The sequence below is a fragment of the Camellia sinensis genome, chromosome 3 (assembly GCF_055761805.1).
Source record: "Camellia sinensis isolate YWXY chromosome 3, ASM5576180v1, whole genome shotgun sequence".
Lineage (NCBI taxonomy): Eukaryota > Viridiplantae > Streptophyta > Magnoliopsida > Ericales > Theaceae > Camellia > Camellia sinensis.
This window is the reverse complement of record NC_138963.1, coordinates 40,850,974-40,857,821: the sequence shown is the minus strand read 5'-3', so window position 1 is coordinate 40,857,821 and position 6,848 is coordinate 40,850,974.

Sequence of the window (6,848 nt, the reverse complement as noted above, 5' to 3'; positions counted from 1 at the left end):
GAACTAAAATATAGAGACTGCCAGTGTAATTTATCTTTTTTAAAATTGTGTTAATTTAATTCAATTGATAACATATGCTAAGAAATTAGATTTTTTTTTTAAAAAAAAAAATTGAGGGCAAAATAGTCAATTCAAAAGGAAATAGACCATTTCAAAGGTAAATTCTATTTGCACATCATACAAACTCTCGGTACACACCGCAAATAGTGTTTGGAGATAAACTTCCAAACAGAAGTTAAATGTTCGGATTTAAACCTATGAAAAAAAATAAATTGTTCAAATATATATTCCGTTCAATTTTTTATATCTGAACAACTGCTTTATGTTCATAAATTTATATCCAAACATTAACTTTTATTCAAAAATTTATATCTGAACACTATTTGTGATGTGTACTGAGAGTTTGTATAGTGCACAAATAGAATTACCCCATTTCAAATTGGATGACAACTTCTTAATCATTTTGAGGGGAGTAAATATACTATTTTACTTCTTGAGTTGAGGCCAATTTCTAAAGGCACCTTATCAATTAAGTTGAATTGACACAATGTGAAAAATTAAAGACTATAATTAATGCAATTAGAACTATAAGAACCAAGTTGATACAATAAGCAAATCACAAGGATTACGAATATAATTCGTCACTTTATATTTTTTGAGGAGTCTCTTCAATCAAAATTAACCAAATATATAGTTTTTACTTAAAAAGTTATGATTATGGGTGATAAACAAACCAAATGTGTCCAATAGTTAATTGTTTAAGTATGATTTGACAACTTTAACTACTTTTAAAATTTATTTAAGTTTGGTTCGTTAAAGTTTCAAACCGATCTCAAACAAGTTTTTATCGAGCCGAGTTCGAGTAATTTGATTTTTTATATAATTTTAGGCTTGTTGAACCCAACCAAACGAGCAATTGATTGTTCAAACTTGGTTTGAAAACCTTGACGAACTCTAAAATGTGTTTAAGTTTGACTTGTTTATTTAACAAAGAGAACTTGAACGAGCTTTTAACATGCCGAACACAAGTCAAGTTCAAGTTATTTGGTTCGTTTATCACCCCTAATTATGATTATCGAATTGACTTAATTTTTTTATAAATATACAAAGAGATTTTTACAAAATAAACTTTTTAGATCATCAAAACAAAATTCATGCCGAGCAATTGTCTTTCATTGTATTTTACATATGTATTTTTATTTTTTTGAAATATTTGTTTTTTCTTCTGCTATGATTGAGTGAATGACGTTACAACTCAACAAAAATAGTGTTCAAAGAACTGGTCTTTTTGAGATTGATCCTTTCACCTTGTCATGTTTGTTTCGTACTCCATTGATAGCAACGTTTGTCTCCATTTCAAAGAACATTAAGTGTTGAGTCATTAACATCATATTTGCTTGGAAATGTAGCGAGAATTTCCAATTGTAAACCTCTAAAAGCTTCAGGGTTTAAACCATGCCAAACCATTATTTACTCGAGATAAAGGAGAGAGAACAAAAGTTGCAGAGAGAGATATTGTGTCATGTTTGTCAAGATTCTGCTTCTACAAAGTGTGACCAAAGGTTTTCAAACTCTTCAACTCTACATGAGTAGATTGAAAGTTGATTTTTTTATTTTTTATTTTAGATTTTTTATTTTTTTATAATATTTGGACCATCACAAATATAAAGTGGTGTAGCAAAAACCTTAGATGGTTATACAATTTTGAACTTGAGCTATCTAATATTCTCATATACCAAGGTTGACAAAGTTTGATATGGAAGAGTAAATAGGAAGGGCACGGGGTTTTGAGTTTGCAAAATTTTCTCTTATTTTGTCTCAATATATTCTTAATTATTGAATCATGCTTAGAATTTATGCGTCTTGAAATTCATGCACAATTTAATAGTTGAGAGTATATTGGGATAAAGGTTCAAAGAAATTTAGAGACAAAAATTCCTTAGTAGAAAGAAATGTCGTCTAAATAGAGAACAAAAAATCTTGGCTTACAACAAGAATCGAATGTTAATAGAATAAACTATTCGCTATGTAAGTAAAAATTATGATGTTTGTTGTTTGAATCCATGTAGTAGATAGAAAAAAAAGATATGACAAATATTATTGTTCAAATAATATTAAAAGTGTCTCAATAAATAAATTGAGAGAAAATTATCTTCATTTAAATTGTTCCTAAAGTCATGCTTCAATATTTTTTTTGAATATTTGGTAATGAAAATGATGGCCAATTTGGGAAAGAGTTGTTTTCGCAACATTTCCAATTTTAAGTGGACCAAGTTTATAATAAATCACTCAAAAACCAATTGAAGATAGCTTTGTTTTGAGAAAGTTTTTTCAACAAAATTGTTTAGAACATTGATACTGAATTTCCCTAGTTCTAAATATAGCAAAACTTTAAAAAAACAATACCAACAATTAGTATATAGTCTCATCTCATCCCCAAGTTATGGAAGAATGAACACATATTATATCTTTTGTAAATTAATTTTAAACGAGAAAAATAAAACTTAAATGTGTAATATCAATAAATCTATCCTAAATACATGCAATTGCCCTTGAAATTTTCAACAAAATTTACGAAGAAAAATGTGCATTTTAATTCCATCTCGTCATTTTCATCTCATAAGTCAACTATGTAATTTCATTTTTTCCATGTACAAACTCTCTCTCTCTCTCTCTCTCTCTCTCTCTTTCTCTCAAGATTGGAATCAAAAGTAGGTAACCTCCACCAAATGATGAAGCAAAATTCAGTCATTGATGTTTACTTGTGAACATGGATAATCTAACCCTTTGAAAATGTTTTTTGTCTTCATATACATACAGAGATAGGTCTTTGACATGAATTACTAGGAAAATACATATCATCGATTTGTGGCTGTGGACTCAGCTAGACCCGTCTTCATGGCATGATTCCTGTTTGGAATATGGTTTTCAAATATCATTTTCTTCAATTTTTCATTTTTATAAAAAATTTGGCAAAATTATAGAAATAACTTCAAGATTTGAACCCAACAAATTAAACCTTTCACTTTTTAATTGTTTCAGTTTAAACTCTTAACTTTTGAAAATGTATCAATTCTAACAATAACTAATGGAACATAGGCACTTTAGATAATTTAATCTTTTTTGTTGATTGTGTTGGACGGCGATAGTGATTATGGACTGGGGATGGAATGAAAGAAATGGCAATGAGTTAGGAAGGGGAGTAGCAGTGGATGAGTGGAAAAATGAATCCCTACAAGAAATGTCACTTTTGGCTACTAAAAGATTGGTCACCAAAAGTCCAATATTTAGTCGCTGAAACGATTTAGCGACTAAAATATTTTGTCGCCAAACTCGTCGCCTATACACTACAAGAAAATACATTTTTGCCGACTATTTTTGGCTTCCAAAAAAATTTAGTCGCCAAAAGTTACGGAATTGGCTACCAAAAATAATATTAGTCGGCAAAAGTCAACTTTTTAGCTACTAATTTTTTTTAGTAAGGGAATGTTGATTATTGGCGACTAAAAAAAATTTAGTAGCTAAAAATATTACAATTGGCAACTAAAAATATTTTTAGTAGCTAAACATATCACAATTGGCGACTAAAAGAAATTTCAGTAGCCGTAGAGGCACCTTTAGCTACTAAATTGTTTGGTAGCCGAATGAAAATAAAAAATTTAATTTTTAATCTTTGGCAACCAAAATTTTGGTCGCCAAAAATATATTGTCAGCGACAAAATTCCTTTTAGTCGCTGTAGACCCACTTTTGGCTTTTAAATCGTTTGGTAGCCGAATGAAAATAAAAAAATTAATTTTTAATCTTTGGCGACCAAAATTTTGGTCGCCAAAAATACATTTTCAGCGGAAAAATTCCTTTTAGTCGCTGTAGACCCATTTTTGGCTACTAAATCGTTTGGTAGCCGAATGAAAATAAAAAAATTAATTTTTAATCTTTGGCGACCAAATCATATTTTAGTCGCCAAAGATAACCTATATATATATATATATATTTTTTGTACCAAACCAAACCCTAAAATAATCAGCACCTCTCTCTCTCTCTCTCTCTCTCTCTCTCTCTCTCTCTCTCTCTCTCTATTTTCAGTGTTGCTCCTCTCCCCTCCCTCTCTCACTGCCGCTCTTCCTCGCCTTCGCCGGAAACCGGAGCACCTCCTCCTCCTCCGCCATCGCCATCGTCATCGTGAGTACCACCGCTCTTTTCACGTCGCCTCCTCCTCCGCCGATCTTCATAGATCCACCGCCACCGCCACGAGATCCAGAGGCTTCATCGCTGAGATGAACTCTACTCCATTGATGCTCCGTCTCGCGTATGCTTCTCTCTCTCTCTCTACATATATATATATATATATATCTGTCCATATATATACGAATTGGGTTAAAATTTTATATTAAACTTGTTTGGCTGTAAAATTGAAACAACTTGAAATCTACAATTTTTATTTTCTTGATGAAATTGGTCTTTCATATAAGCAACTGCAGATGAATTTATTTATTTATTATTTTTTTTTCTTTTTTTTTCTTTTTTCTGTGCTATTCATTTAAGGATGCCATGAACTATTTAGAAGCCCTTTTGGATCATTGGTGTTTCACTATTTAGAAGTCCTTTTGGATCTGTTTTTTTTCCTCCCTTCTTGATATTAATTTCAGAAATTAGACAATATCTACTTTGCTGGTTTTGCCACTACTAATTTTTCTTCCATGATTTTTTAGCCTCCTTATGCTTGCAAAAGTTTCATAGCAAACATGTTACTAGAGCACACATTAGCCTCTGTATCACATGATAGTAACATCTCAGCTAGCTTATCTAATTTTTTCCTAGTACGTCCTGCATTCAATCTCCCAAAAGCATTGTTTCTTATCTATGGTTCTAAGCTTTGCCACATATTAATTTCAACTGATAATGTTTCCATAATTAATGCACTTCTAGGCATGCTTATCTTGATGCCATCTTACAGAAATTTTTAATAACATAATAAAAACAATTGAAGATTTTTAATGCTTTCCAAGAAGAAATTACATTGTTTCATGGGGGATTTGAGCATTCTTAATGCAGTTATAATAGAGTTTAACCCAATTGAAATTTTTATTTTTATATGCTTGCAAAATTGGCTCTAGATTCTTCCAAGATCAACCACATCCTTTTATTAAGTGCTTCCCCCTTTCTTCCCCTGAAAATTTCCCCTCTTTATAATTTAAAAAGTGTGTGGTACTCACTTTTTGTTTATTCAACGGACATCTGACACACCCATGTCCTTCAAGAAAGTAGTATTCTATAAGTTGATTTTTATTTTTTGTTTTTTGATTTCTTCTTCTGATGAATCTGTAAAATTTCCTAGAAGTGGCAACTGATGAATCTGTTGATTTTTATCTTTTGCTGTCTCAGATATACAATGAACAGATCGGAGATCTTGTATTAATTAAGGTAGCAAATAACAAGGCATTCAAGTTTTGTTCTTTTTTGCATGAGCATGTTTCTTGTTGTTTATTGAATTAGTGCTACAGATTGCTACTTGTTGATACTTCATGGATTTTCTTTTATGCTTGTTAACTTTTATTTTTGGCTCAAGGGCTTTCAAGTAGGAAGGTCGGAGCAACAAGCATACATTCAGGAAGTTCACAATCCCATATTGTGTTTACATGCGTCATTAAGTCCTGGTGCAAGGTATAATTGAAAATTAATTACTATTTGAAACTATCTAACATTTAATATTTTTAGGTTGTGTTTGACTCTATGTATAATAATATATACTGCTAGGATATGTAACCTTCAATTTTTTTGTTAAACAAAATCTTCTTAGTTGCATCATTTTACCCATCATCCATCATCATTTTACCCATCATCCACATAATGGCTAGATTTAATTTAGTTGGTACTGAACATGTGTATTTGTTTTTAGTTAACTATGCCAGGAAATTGAAACTAATTTCATCAGCAGGGAGATTTGTTATCATCAATTTAATTATCTTTCTATTTAAGTTGTTTAATTATGTATACTTATTTGCTATTTCATAAGTATACCTTTCATTATAATTTCTGGGGGACTAGATATCATGGAAACTCCTATTGAATGGCCTAAACTCCTACACTTCACTGAATTTAGGGCGAAGGCCAAGAAACAACTTAAAGCCATCATGAATGGCCTAAAAATAATTCAAAAAACAGACCAAACTTATTCTAATCTAAAGGTACTACGTTCTTCCAGAAAGCAAATGTTGGACTTGTGTTAACTACAGTTGGATTTGTGCTATTAATTTCAGGACGAAGGTTGTCTAGAGAACACAGATGAAGAGCTTTTGATCAAGGTTCCTGGGAGTGCATACTCTGGAGCAATAAATCATGTAACCAGAACTGACAAGCATGATGAGTCGGCTAATGCTTGAGAATCTAGATAATCGACAGTGATGAAGCATCTTAAAGCAGAATTTGCATTGTCTGGGTAATCTCCCCTGTTCTTGTTTTGTATTAGGCAATTCTTAAAATACTAAAGGAGTATTTGCATTTTAATCCAGAAGTTGGTGCTTAGAGATTCTGCAATTAGAAAAAGGAGGTTAGGAAAATCAGCACCCAAAAAAAAAAATTTATTTTATGTTGTATGAATAGCTGCATCTTTTTTTTCTTTTTTCTTTCAAGAGTGTATTGTTTAAAAGAAGCATTTGCCTAAGGAATTCAAGATTATACTGTAATGTATCCACTTGCCTAAGGAGCTTGCAACATGGCCGTTTGGATAGTTCATCCACTTGCCCTGTTATGATGTTTTGAAAATGTTAAACTTAGGCACTTTTGGATTATAAAAGCATGTTTTCTGGGATGCAGTGGGGTGTCTTTTGGATTCATATTTTATTCTTTA